Genomic DNA, 15598 nt, shown 5'->3' with positions numbered 1-15598 from the left:
GGGTAATGGATAATATGGGTAATGTGTCAAAGACAGGATTGTTATTATTGCTTGCTGTGACACTGATATTTAAGTGAGAGAAGGAAATCCTCACTTTCTCCTCTGGAGTTATGTGGGTCCAGTGGTAAGATGTAGATAAGAACAATGGCCCTAGAAATAGAAATGGAAATGGTTTTTGTAATAGTGGGACATCTTTTGGCTTTTATAAACTATAGTCTTTAATAAATCTTGGTGGGACTAAGGCAATGGTCAATCAATGATTAAAACTATATAAGAAATAAAGCAGAGAAGGATCTCTTTTACTGAGTCAAAAAATGATAAACCTATCAATCTGGGGAGGTAAAACCCTCAGAGTGTCTGGTAAAAATAGAAACAATTGTTGTTTATATTCACTCTGAGACAATCAGGTACCAAACAGTGACCACATGGGGCCTGGTCTGGGACATATTGTTGGCCAGTCAATGAGAGCTAGAGTGATTTGGGTTTAAGACATGCTTAAGAAAGAAATCTATATTGTAAATGCCAAGAAATCTTGTGAGAGGTGAGGACAGAATAGACAGGAGAGGAGGGAAGGGAATGGTCAATCTAATACAAACCAATATTGATCATCAATTATTAATAATGGTTCTGTGTAGATAAAAATGAAAGATATGTCAAGTTCTCATTTGATTTTATAGATCATAGGTAATATACTGATGAATAAAAATCACTTCTCATAATGTCTAATTGTTGTTTATTATTAAAGACAAATTTAATCATTTAATTGAATGATTTGCATCATTCATCTACATTGGGAAACAGCATATATTTGATAAACATTTTAAAAAATAGAAATTTTATTTCTTTTTACTACCTATGTAGTGACAAGCTTACTGTTGAGGTAAAGGGTTGATAAAACAATAGCAACAACCTAGTATTAATTACATTTTGGCAAAACCTGCTATATATAATATAAACCTTAGTTCACTCTGTCTTGGAAATGTGCTACTTTAAGTAAACACAAGAGGGACTTCAAAAGTCTCTCTTTGTCTTAAAAACAAAAGATGATATCATGGTGGACTTAGAAATCAATTTTTAAAAATTCCTTTAGCAACCAATTATTATGGAATCTCCCAAACTTGGAGAAGTAGCCTTGAATAATACTATATGGTAAAAGACTGACTCTTAATCAAAGCTAAACTAGCATATGATTATACCATTATGTGGTTTATTAAAGCTTTTGTGGAGGAAAACAGTCTAGTTGAAATAGCAAGGACTATAGCTTTTACATAAATACAAAGAAATGCTGATTTGTTCTTTGTAAACTATTTAATGATTGATTGAACATTAGTAGGAGCCCTCTGACTTTAGGGCAATTGGAGATCCAATATAGGGAATAAAAGAAGGCATACTGGAGAAAGAAAATTTAGATGTTTTTAAGAATTCTGCCTTAGAAGTTGGGTAACAGATACACTAAGAAGATACACCTTCTGCTTAAAGGTTATAAAAATTTTATTTCAAGAGAAATATTCTCAGATATAATTCTTGGCGCATATTTTTAACTTAGTTCAGACTATAAGAATTTTATTATGGATTATAATAAATACTATTTAGAAATAACAGTTGTCAGACTTTAAATGTTGGGGTTAAAAGAATTAGATAAAAACATATTGCTAGGAGAGAGAAAATGCATATTGGGAGCAGCATGTAATATGCAAAAGAAACAAACAAAAATTGTCTATGTATTCATTTGTTAAACATGATCATAGTAATAAATGTGGGTAAAAAAGCATAAATATACTTTTTGAGGTTATAATTCATACAAACAAGAATGGTTTTAAAATGACTAGAAGTATTTGAAAAGAAAGATTAGGTCCAGTTCAGACATGCATGATAGGGAATTTCGGACTATTATGAAAGAAGGGCTACAATGTTATTGGATTTTTACAGGAAAAAGCTTATCAGTTTTCAAGTTTTAACTAAAATGTACACATGATTAAATATTAAAAATAATTTTACCATTTCCACCTATAATATATCATATTTTCCCTGTAACCAATGGAATGACAAGTAGAAAGGATTGTTAGATAAACAAACATTACTGGAGTATACTGCTATAATTGTTGATCTACTTACATAGCCTAAGTAAAAAAGAAAGAAAAACATACCTTTGTATTTCACCTAATAGAAAATGTGTTACCACACCAAAATTGCAATTACAATTGCATTTGTAGTGAATAGACCTGGTTTTGAGTCAAAGCTTTGCTCACACTACTGTGTGGTCTTGGGCAAAATTTCTTCTACTCTCTTGGCCCCAGTTTCCTCATCTATAAAAATGAGAGAATTGCACTAGCTGATTTCTAATATTCCTTCTAGTTTTAAACCCTATGACCTATGACCCTAAATTTATTTTTCACGTTATGTTTCTACTAGATCAAAAAACAAAAACTACATAAAAACAAAAATTCATCATCTTATCTTCAGTATTTAATGAGGCAATCTTTATTCCATTAATATAAAGTAAATAAAGTAAAATGTTAAAGACATCTACCATTTTGTTATAAATATGAAGTGTTAGCTTACTAAAAAAATACAAATTTCCAATGAGCTCTTATGTGTTCTCTTAATATTACTGGAAATGTGATCATGCAAATACATTTAAAATGTTATATTTTGGAGAGGTATCTCATCTTGCTGATTTTGCTTAAATCCTCAGCTGCCTAAGAACTTCCTAGTCAGCATCTGCCAACTATCCTGAGATTTTACATCATGTTAGTTTCCACTCTAGTCCCAAAGGAAATCTTGAGTATCTTGTTTTTTGTAGCAAAAACATGACCATAATTTCACTCATCCCATTACCATGTGTATCCTGCCCTTTTTAGCATGTGCCTTTAAAGGCAATCATCTTAACTGTAACAAAAAAGATTTCAGTCTTAGGAAGTTAATGATACTGTAGTTGACTGTAGCTATTAAGTCAGGGTTCATCTACTTTAAAACAGAGACATTTACTATGTAATGTACAGTAAATGAAAACGAGTTGTTTCTCCTAGAGCAGTGCCTTTATGCAAGACTATTATTAGTATAGTTGATGTTTGTGCATAGCATTAAGACTTCTAAAACATTATAGCATAGATGAAAAAAATTAAAATGTCTTAACTTGAATTCAGATTTAGACAAATTGGAATGATAATTCCATATGACATAGAAATGGGTCAAAAATTAGACTTAAGAACATAAATATAGAGTTAGAAGGATTTTTAAAAGGCATCTTGTCCCATCCCTTCATTTTTTAGTTGAAAATCTGAAGCATAAACAGATTAAATAATTTGCCGAAGGTTATTGAGGCACTCAGGAAAATAGGTTTGAACCTAACTCTAACCACTCTACAGCCAGTATTCTTTTTACTATATCACATTACCTCTCATAAAAGATGTGATAGCATAACTATGTTTTTTTGCATTTGTTTCACAAAAAAGTGAATTTCCTACGGTATATGTAAATTTTTAGGTATGTTTATCCAATTGGTATGTTGTTAGGGATTACAATATTTGCTGTATTGGATGTAACTTCCTTGGTTACATTATTAACTGAGGTTAACATTATTTGCATTCGAGGTTCAAGTTTGAGTTGGTTGGAGTTTCCAGTATAACTGCCAGCTCAACTCTATTATTGTTCATTTATTAATTACTGAAAAAACAGAAAGACAACAGAGTATCGTAGATAGAGGGCTGACCTTAGAATTAGTAAGACTAAGATTAAAGTCCTGCCTTGAACATATATTGACTATAAGATCATGGGCAAAACTATAGTTTGTGGCTTAGTGATTAATCATTTTGTGGTCAATCATTCACTTTCCAGTTATATCCAACTTTTTGTGACCCCATTTGGGGTTTTTGTGGCAAAGATACTAGAGTCATTCTCCACATCATTGTTACAGATGATGAACTAAGGCAAAAAGACTTTAAGTAATTTGCTCAGTATCACACAGCTATTAAGTATTTGAGGCCAGATTTGAATTTAAGGAGGTGAGTCTTGGTGACTCCAAGTCCTGCATTCTATCAGTTATGACAACTAGCTGTCCTACTGGTTAGTTTACTATAAAGCAAAGTCAAGAATAAATAATATAATATATTCCCCATGTAAACCTAGGTCACATTCTCTCATTAATAAACTTGGGATTCACAAGCCACATTAGTGGGGAAAAATTTGCTCATAGCAACTTGCAACTCTTGACTGAGACTTAATGTTTTGTTCTTTTCAGGATCAATATGCTCCCACATAAAACTACTTCTCTGGAAGCTTTTGGTCCTCCCTTAACTTCTACTGGGAAAATCTTCTTCCCAAAGGATTAGAGATTTAGGGATAGAAAGAAATTTAGAGGCCTTCGAATTTAATACGTGAATTTACTGCTTGAAAGTTTCAAAACATTTTACATATGTTTCATGATGTTCACAACAATCACATGATGTAGATGTCATTTTTATGTCTAGTTTACAGATGAGGAAACTGGGACAGATTAAGTGATATAGACAAGGTCAGCAGCCAGCAAGAGTCTGAAGCAGGATTTGTGGTCTTCTTTATTCCAGTTCTTATACCTTTATCCATGATGCCAACTAGATGCTCCATTGAAATTATTTTGCATATATTTAACATGTATTTTATGTAATATACATGTTGTTTTTCATTAAGGGCAGGGATTATTTCATTTTTGACTTTGTATCTTTAACATCTGGCACAATGTCCATAAGTATAACAAGTGATTAATATGTCATATCACAGATGGAAATGTATCATCCATTTTATATTGGAGAAAACTGAGTTTGAGAAGTTAAGTGATTTGTCCCAGGATATACAGCTAAGGGTCTGAGATACGATTTGAACTCAGCTCTTGTTTACTCCAACACTATGCTCTATCTCTGGAGTCACTTAGCTAGTGAATAATTATAGTTTGATACGTCAAAAATAATTTTTTTAAATGTCAAGTACTTACAATGTGATAGAAAATGTGCTAAGCACTGAAAATATAGATATAGAAACAAGATGCTTTCTTTCCTCATGGAGTTTAAACTGTACTAGTTGAGAAAACATGTAAACAAATGGTTACAAAGGAAGAATTAATGAACTTAACAAAATGTAATTTGATTCTTAACATTTTAAATTATATTTGCTACCTAACATTCTTTTAAAATGTCCCCAATAAACTTTGATAAAATTGTCATATTTCTGTTATTAGATCTATGAATTAAAGTTTTAATTATTTCTTCAAATTCTCATTCTCTCTTATTGATTAAATTTTCATTTTGCTAGGGTCAATAAAGAATACTTAACATTTTTGTATTTACTTATGAGGTTTTTGTATCTTAACACTTTATGCAAAGGTGTCACTTTATGCAAAGGTGTTATATGCATAACTGATATATGTGTATATTTTTTATTTTCCTATTCAGCAATTTCCAAAGACTTTCATAAGTAACTTTTGTGAAATTCTACTCATGCTCTTAACTTCTTTTTATTTAGATTTTTTTTAATTCTAGAAGGTTCCCAACTGTTACAATCAATTAAGGTCTCCAACTATTGTGAATTTGATGTCTATTTTCCTCTAAAAATTGATGGTGTTTTCCTTTAAATATTTAGATTGGATATCATTTGGGACATTATGTATTGATATTATTATTTATCTATGGCGTCTTTAAACATAATGCAGTCTCCTTGTTTCATTCTTTTAACCATGTCTATTTTTACTGATGCCTTGTCTGAGATCATGATGACAACCCCCACTTTTAAAAAATTCACTCAAAGCAAAATAAATTTTCGTGTGGTCCTTCAGTTAAGCTCCATGTAAATCAAAAATTTAATAATGAGATTTAAGCAATTGCTCTGATTTAAGGGCAATTGAGGATATTACCAGACAGATATGTAAGTGTGTGTGTGTGTGGGATAAATTATATAACTAATAGATAGCCCATATGCTCCATTACTAGCCATGCAGTCCTAAGAGACTGAGAGGAAGACCTTCCAAATGCTGGGTGATCCCTGTGGAGAATTTACAGGATTTAAACAAGGTTCACATTGGATAGGCAGGCACACATAGCTGTAATCCCTTCTCTTGAGGAAGTACTCAACTCCACAGCCTCACATTAAAGTATATAAAAGTACTCTTGTTTCTAAAATAACATTCAAATTTCCTGCCATTACTATGAATGTGGTTTCATCATCTAAAATGATCTTCTATCCTAATTCTCTTTCACATTTTATTTTGTCAGACCATAATTTAAACACTATGGTAAGAAAGTTTTCCAGAAATAACAAATGATAAAACTTAGCATTTCTCCCCACAGAACAAACCACTTTGACACTAGGATTTTCTTCACTTGAACTAGTTTTCTGGTTATCCTTAGCTCCTGATATTAAGGGCATATTTTAATGAGAAGGTACTTTAGGGAGAAATTATTTTTTTCTTTTTGTTGGAGGCAAAGCAAGGAGAGTCAAAGGAAGTGCCTATTAATTATAGCTTGTTTTGGCAGACACTTTAGTTCAAATTTTGGATAATTTCTGTCCCACGTGAAATCTCTCACTAGAAAGAACTGAAGTGAACTTAAAAATCCCCAAGTGTGAAGATAAACCTTTGACTCCTGGGCTCTGGAAGATCATTTAGTAGTTGCCACCCCATTGTAGAAAATATAGCCATGTAGGAAATCCTAGCAAGGAAATCCAGTGAATCCCAGGTATGCCTTGGTCAAATTTGTTTGCTGAGAACTTTGAAATGCACTCCTAGCTATCTGATAAATCTCAAGAAGCATTAGGAGGATTGATCATCCTTCTATCACCTTTTTAAAAATGAATATCCTTATGACAGATCTGTTAACTCCACAAACTTGGCTAGTTCCTGGAATAAATATAATTCTTATAAAGGAATAAATAAATATTCTCTTTGTTGGACCTCTTATGGTAGAACATCTCTGTACCTGAGAGGGTGCTCTGTCTCAAGGGTCATGTGTCAACTGAGAATATTAAGTGTAGTACCTTCTTTGTTCTCAGTCTATAAAAACCCCTTAGTGGAAAAGAACTTTGAGAACTCAGGAAATTTGGTACCACTTGCCTTACAAAGCTTCTCTGACTCTGGATAGCCGTGATCGGGTTCTCCCAGCTATTGGAATTCAGATGTTGGTGTTTTCTTGGAGTGGTGATGATATATGATATATGATGATATATGTCGTGTTTTGTCTATTGTCTGTTTCTTATATTGTTTTGGCGATCACCATGTTTGTTAATTGCACATTATTTTCATGCTATGTTCCTCTTTTCTTTTTTTTTTTTTAATTATAACTTGACAGAATCCATGCCTGGGTAATTTTTTTTTACAACAATATCCCTTGCACTCACTTCTGTTCTGACTTTTCCCCTCCCTCCCTTCACCCCCTCCCCAAGATGGCAAGCAGTCCTATACATGTTGAATATGTCACCGTATATCCTAGATACAATATATGTGTGCAGAACCAAAGTTCTTTTGTTGCACAAGAAGAATTGGATTGAGAAGGTAAAAAATAACCTGGGAAGAAAAACTAAAAAGCATACAGTTTACATTCATTTCCTAATGTTCCTTCTCTGGGTGTAGCTGCTTCTGTCCATCCTTGATCAATTGAAACTGAGTTAGATTTTCTCTTTGTGGAAGAGATCCACTTCCATCAGAATACATCCTCAAACAATATCATTGTTGAGGTATATAATGATCTCCTGGTTCTGCTCATTTCACTCAGCATCAGTTCATGTAAGTCTCGCCAGTCCTCTCTGTATTCATCCTGCTGGTCATTCCTTACAGAACAATAATATTCCATAACGTTCATATACCACAATTTACTCAACCATTCTCCAATTGATGGGCATCCATTCATTTTCCAGCTTTTAGCCACTACAAACAGGGCTGCCACAAACATTTTGGCACATACAGGTCCCTTTCGCTTCTTTAGTATGTCTTTGGGGTCTAAGCCCAGAAGTAGTACTGCTGGATCAAAGGGTATGCACATTTTGATAACTTTTTAAGCATAGTTCCAAATTGCTCTCCAGAATGGCTGGATGTATTCACAATTCCACCAACAATGTATCAGTGTCCCAGTTTTCCCACATCCCCTCCAACATTCAGCATTACCCTTACCTGTCATTCTAGCCAATCTGACAGGTATGTAGTGGTATCTCAGAGTTGTCTTAATGTGCATTTCTCTGATAAATGACTTGGAGCATATTTTCATATGGCTAGAAATAGTTTCAATTTCTTCATCTGAGAATTGTCAGTTCATATCCTTTGATCATTTATCAATTGGAGAATGGCTTGATTTCTTATAAATTAGAGTCAATTCTCTACATATTTTGGAAATGAGGCCTTTATCCTTCTTTTATCTTGTTTAAATCAAGGTTTTGACCAGTGATAAACTTGTATCCACCCTCTTTATGACTGCCTGTTGAATGCAAATTCTGAACCTAGATTAATCCTATACCATGGTATGTCCCTCAAGCCCAGGCATGAAAGAATGTGATTCAGTTACACCTTAAATAGCCTTGATAACAGATAGGTTTGTCCTTGGCCTTTAACCTCATGTTATAAGGCTTGAATGGGTTGTTAACCGAGCAGAAAGAAATCTGGCAAAAGAACAAGCCTGAATTACCTCAGTTGTTCTCCTTATACAGTAAAACTCTTTTGTAGCTTGTACAAAGATTCTGTAAAAAGTTCAAGGATTTTATAGAAATTCTGTGTATGTCTTACTGATGAGGTAAGGATTTTTTTTTTTTAATCTTTAAGGGTGTTACAGCAGTTGAGATATGTTGATAAAAATGCAAACTGTATGTAGTAAGAAAGCCCAAATCTTGACACTTCCTCCCTCTTGTGGCTTGTACACAGTTGGCACCTGTGAGCTCTGATAAAGAGCAATATAAATGCCGCCTATTAAGCAGCTACTTTTGAAGGAAAACAAATCCCCATATAGATTTGTTTCTAGTTTTCTCCTGCTCTCAGCAGCTATAAAGTAGGAAGGCCAGGTTTCCTATAAAACTGCACAAAACTGATGGCTTTTCAGGAAAACTCAATAGAAATGTAATTTCATTTCACAAGGAGAATTAAAAGGAACATTTTCTAAAAAAGCAGATTTGAGTTTATGTATTAGTGGTGTTTATTAACTTATAGGAGCTGTTAGTATAATGGATAGAGAGCTGGAGTCAGTGGGATCTTCTGGGGTTCTCTAGCAGACAAGGCAGACATTAGCTGTGTGATGCCAGACAAGTCATTTACTTCTGTTTGTCTCAGTTTGCTCATCTATAAAATGAGCTGGAGAAGGAAATGGCAAGCCACTTCAGTATTTTTACTAAGAAAATCCCATAGGGGGTCACAAATAGTCAGATATGCTTCAACAACAACAACTTGGATTTATATTGAAATCAAGGGTATTTGGGCAAAGTTCTTATTTAGATAATTCTCACTTTCTAAGGAAGAATTAGATTAAGCAGTATAGCTTTTCATTACCTATTTTTTTTTTTTTGGTCCCTGAAGCTAAAGTATTTATTTGTTTGTTTTTGGTAGCCATCAATCTAAAGCATCAGCTACTAGGAAAAGCTAAAGACATTTGAATTAGGGAACCTGGATTTAATATCGAAGCCATGTCACCTTCAAATTATATGACCTGGGCCATGTTATTTTTATTCTCTGAGGCTCTGTTTCCATATTGATAAAACAAGGGATTTAAATGAGATATATAAATTACATAATAACCTACTTTATCAATGAACTCTCATTCACCCCATTCTTGGGGGGAAAGCAAGAATACATTATGAGAGATACACACATTTTGGAATTAACAAAAATAAATTCACTTTGTTTTGTAGTTGAGAAATCAACAATCAATGATTTTGTTTCACTAAAAGGGAAGGAAATGCCCCACTTGTTACTTAATATGGGACATTATCATCGATTTCCTCAGTTCTGTTGAATTTTATTTTGGTGGCAAGGCTACTGAACAGATGAATTTCCCATATAGCTGCCATGCCTTGTTTCAATTACTCTTGGCAGTGAGCACCAGACATAAATAGAAATGTTAGTGAATACACCAGAACCTTAAGATGTTTGCCATTTGGCACAAAGACTCTGGGCCAAGACTTGTTTAGAGGTTTGAAGAAGCCCTGTGATTATTTGGAGTGTCTCAGTGAACCTTAAAAGCAATATTCCTAGGTACTATGACAGACTTAATGCAAGTCTCAGAATAAGAAGCCATGGTCATAAAGAGAAACAGGAAATAGTCTTTTATTTATTTACTTTTAGTCATTCTAACAGTACTTTTCCCTCAGTTACATGAAGACAATTTTTAGCATTCATTTTTTATAAGAATTTTTAGTTTCAAAAATTTTCCCTTCCCTTCCCTCTTCTTAAGTTGATGATCAATTTGATATAGGTTCTACATGTAATATGAATGTATATTTCCATAGTAGTTACAATTATGAAAGAAGAGTCAGACCAAAAGGAAAAAAAAACATAAAAAAGAGAATAAAGTAGGTGAAAATAAAGATTCAATATTCATTTAGAGTCTATCAGTTCTTCATCTGGAAATGGATAGCATTTCCCTTTGTGAGTCCTTTGTATTTGTTTTGGATGATTGTGTTGCTGAGAACAGCTGAGTCATTCATAATTAATCATGCAATATGTAAAATGTTTTCTTGGTTCTGCTCATTTTATCTTGTTTCAGTTCATATAAGCCTTTCCAGGTTTTTCTGAAATCTGGCTGTTCATCATTTCTCACTGCACAATAGTATTCTATCACATTCATATCACATGTTCAACCATTCCCCAGTTGAGGGGCATCCCTTCAGTTTTCAACATTTTGCCACCACAAAAGGCATAAATATTTTTGAACATGTAGGTTTTTTCCTCCTTTTTATGATCTCTTTGTGATACACACCTAGTAGGGTTATTGCCGGATAAAAAGCAACCATAGTTTGGTTGCTTTTAGCTGTAGTTCCAAATTGTTCAACATAATTGTTGGGTCAGTTCACAACTCTATCAGCAATGCATTAATGCCCCAGCAGGAAATAGTCTATTAGAAGAGTCTGGGAATTAGTGAATTATGTATTTTAATTATATATCTCAGGGGCCCTGAGAGTTGAACAATGAAAGTTTGAGATATAACTTTTAATTTTTTAAAATATTGCACATACCTATTATTAATCTTGGGAATATTATAATCTTTATTTAGAATTGTTGCTGTGATGTGTTTTTTAAATATTATAAGATAAAATCTATTAATAAGGCACATATACTTTTGACTGACCAAAAATTTGGACATGTAATTGATGATATATATTTATGATTCAGTACAAAATGAAGAAGCAGATTAATTAAAATTTTATTTGCCTTAAAAGTATTAAAATCAGTTTTTCCTAAAGTCTTGCCTTGCATCAAATTTTATGACACTATCACCATTACAAATATGAAAAGATGCTGCAGTCAATGCAAAAGAAAAAAAAAAACAACAACAGTAACAAAACAATTGACTCAATCAATACTAAGAAATGGTGTTGTTTAGTTTAGAATTGTCTAGGTGGGGGCCAAAGTTTTTCCCTTTTGCTTCCTTTATTCCTATTGTTTTTTAGGAGATACCTTTGAGGGATTGCAGAAGCAATGAATATAATGAAAAATATAGATGATAGAAAAGCAAAAAGATATCAATTTTTTTTAAAAATAAAAGCCACCAACATAAATAAATCTTAAAGTATGGACCTTCCTTGCAAGGTTTTGTGTACTACATTTTTTGTGAGGACAAAAAAAATGAGAAACTAAAGTGATATTCATCAATTGAAGAATGGCTGAATTAGGGAATATATGGGAAGAAATAAGGAAATAGATTTTTTTTTTGCCCTAGAAGGACATGAAAAGACTTATATGAACCTATACAGAATAAATTAAGAAAAAAATAAAACAATTTACATGACATCAATTTTAAAAAATGAACTATTTTGAAGACTTTGATAATCTGACAAAGAATGAAATAAGCAGAACCAGAAGATAGATATTGGTATCTAAAACAAAGGTTACCTTGCAAAAATGAACAATTAAAAATTTTATTTTTCAGCAATGTTTTATATTCTCTAGATGAAAGGCTCTTAATGTGTGTTCTGTAAAATTATTTTAAAATATTTTGATAACTATATTCCAATATAGGTTTTTTTTAGTTATTCTATTTCATTTTATGCATTGAAAAAGTGTCTTTCTTTCCCCCATGTAAATAATCTCTCCCTATTAGAATGTAAGCACCTTGAAGGCAGAGACTGTATTTGCTTTTGCATTTATATTTCCAATTATTTATATAATACTTAGCACTTAATAATTGCTTTTTAAATTCATTCATCACTCTTCAGGGAAAGCCAATTATTTTCAGAGAAAAAAAGAGAAAGGGTGTCTAAAAAAAAGAAAAAAGATGGGAAGAATGGGTACTAGAAAGAATTATCCTGATATATGTGAAAAGATTGAAAGACTTTTGTAGCATTTCTCAAGTCTTAAAAATCTCTTGGTTACAATTTTTTACTCTCTTGAGGCAGGATGTACATTTATAGACTGTTTACTGAGTAACTGAAACTTTTATTCTTCTTTTAGAAAAAAAGTAAAATGCTAACCTTATAAGAGAGCTTCATCTCTAGGCACCTTAAAAAATATACAAAAACCAAACAAACCCTAAAGCCCTCATGTGGTTTCAGCTGTGGTGTTTTCAGAATATTCTTTAGTGATTCAAAACACTTACACATAGCTCCTTAACTGCAAAGACTTCTTAAAATGTCATCTACAAGAAAGTATTTTTAGATTAAGTAACTTTTCAGAGAAATATTTTAATAAATATTACGTGATCTAGATATAAAAGTTTACATTATAAACAAATTATAAAAACATGGGGAAAATTTACTCATCAGATCTATAGTTAGGAAAAAGTTGGTGAATACACAAAGACAGAGAAGACCACAGAAGATAAAATTGAAAATTTTGATTACATAAAATCTTAAAGAGTTTGCAGAAACAATTTCAACAAAGCTAAGATTAAAAGGGAAAGAACTTTCTTTGCAAATTCTTTCAGCAAATTTTCCTGATGATTTCCAAGGTATATAAGGAACTGAATCAAATTTATAAAAACCCTTCCTTAAATGATTAATGGCCTAGAACATGAAATGACCATTCTCAAGGAAAGAAACCCAAATGATCGATAGCCATGTTGAAAAAAAAAGTTCCAGATTTCTTTGAATTAGAGAAGTACAAATTAAAGCAACTCGGCTCTGAGATTCTATGTCATCCCCATCAAAGTGGCAAGATAACAAAAAAGAAAATGATATATGTTAGAGGGGCTATGGGAATAGAGGCACATTAATGCATTATGATGGACTTGTGAATGGGTACAAAAATTCTGAAAAGCAATTTAAAATTATACATTAAAAATTATTAAACAGTGTCTATCTTTTGACCCAGCTATATTATGGTTTGGTCTATAACCAAAAGAGAGCAAAGAAAGAAGAAAAGATCCTAGGTTTACAAAATATTTATCATAAATGATATATTTATAAATATATCATAATATGTTATATACAGTATATATTACCTAATATATAAAATATATAGAATAATAATGTTACATTAACTCTTTGTGAAAACAAAAAGTTGGAAACTAAAGGAATACTTATGAATTTAGGAAGGTCTGACTAAGGAAATGTGATGGAACACTATTAGGATGTACAGAATGAAAAGTCAATGATTCAAAAAAGACAAGGAACAATTTGTATGAACTGATACAGAACAAAGTAAGCAGAAATGGAAGAACAATTTATACTAAAACATCATTTTATAAAAATGAACAATTTTCAAGACTTTTATAAAGTGATGAAAAATGAAATGACCACAACCAGGAGGACAATTTACATAATAGCACCATAAAAACCAACAAGTCTGAAAGCTGTAAGAAATATGATTAACACAATGACCATTCATGGTTTTGCAGGATCATTAATGAAATATGCTACCCATGACAAAGAAATGTTGGATTTAGGATTCAGTTTGAGACATGTCTGCGTATGCATGTAAATATATACATGTGAAAGCACACACGTATGTGTGTGTGCATATGTAAACATATATATCATTATACATATCCATACAAATTTATGACTTACATTCTTGGGTGACCAGGAAACTGTATGATGGAAATAAGCCAATCAGGTCCTGAGAACTCTTTGTCTACTTTAGGGAAAATTTTTCCTTATTGTAGGAGGAAAGAAGAAAGAATAAACCTAATCTACATTGTGGGGAAGTGCTGGTAGGTAACACTCTTATTACAGACATCTAGTGTAGATGGAATCACCATATTTCCTATTCTGGTTTTTCTAATTTGCCACTTGAGACTTCTAAGCTATTAGGACTGTTAATTCAAATCCTAAGAGAATCAATTAGGATCCTGCATGGACTTTTGTAACATCTATTTGTGTGACTCAAAATAAAAATATATCAATATAGTTTTTTAATTCAATCTGCAATTTGATTAGTGTCAGAAAATCTCAGAGAAAGCTACTTCTACCAATTGAAATGCTAAAAGTTTACTAATTTTCAGAAAACCTTATAATTTTATTTCTTCTCTCCAAGGTTATTGCATCTACTTCCTACTCCATTTTCTCTTTTGGAATCTGTTAGCCACATGTCTTTGTGAAATTTGAGATGTGCAATCCACTTTGGGTAAAATAAGAAATGCCCCTTATGAAAGTTCACTTTGTATTTCAAGTGTTCATGCTGCAAACAGAAGTGTTTGGGTCCCGTGAGAATGAGCTTAAAGGGAAGTAGGAAGTGCTGCAAATGAAATGAAACCACATGCACATTGTGTCAGAATTCTTCATTCCAAATTTTTCTTTGTAGACTTTTCTTTTTCATTAAAAATCATGAAGTTTGGCTGAAACTCTAATCTTTTCTGGTAAGCATTAACTGTATGGTGGAGAACATGCTGGGGTTATTTTTAACTAAGAAATTTTGCTATTTAGAGATCTGGATGGGATGAACCCATTTTCAATGCATCATTTGTGGTAGTGGCCCTGAAAGACATTTATAGGAAAATGGGCTAGTCTAGTAAACAAAATCCTGAAGAATCTAAATCCTAGTTCAGGCTCTATCATTGATATTTTTTTCCTTCTTATCAACAGGTTTCATATGTCAATGGACTGAATAATTACATTTTCATTAAATATCCTTTATTTTTTCCTCATACAGTTCCTACATTGATCCTATAAGGGACTAGAATACTTTTTTGTTTTCATATTACATTTGTGGAAAGTGAGTTGTAGAGAATTTAAGATCAGATAACTAGTTAATGGCAGAACTGGGATTAGGGATTCAAGTTTCCTGACCTGTAGTTGCACTATTTTCTATTTGACTGCAATATTAATTCCACTCCCTAGCACTGACCTCAGTCACATTTGGGAAATACTAATCCAGCTTCTTCCTATTACTTTTCTGTAATATCAGGCCAGAAAAACCTAAGGGTTCAGTTACTATAAATATACAAGACATAGACTTGGTTTCCTATCAACTATTTGTTTATTAATTAAAATACTTAGTGAATGC

Source organism: Antechinus flavipes, chromosome 3, assembly GCF_016432865.1.
Source record: "Antechinus flavipes isolate AdamAnt ecotype Samford, QLD, Australia chromosome 3, AdamAnt_v2, whole genome shotgun sequence".
Taxonomy (NCBI): domain Eukaryota; kingdom Metazoa; phylum Chordata; class Mammalia; order Dasyuromorphia; family Dasyuridae; genus Antechinus; species Antechinus flavipes.
The sequence above is the reverse complement of the archived record's forward strand: the minus strand, read 5'-3'. Positions refer to the sequence as shown.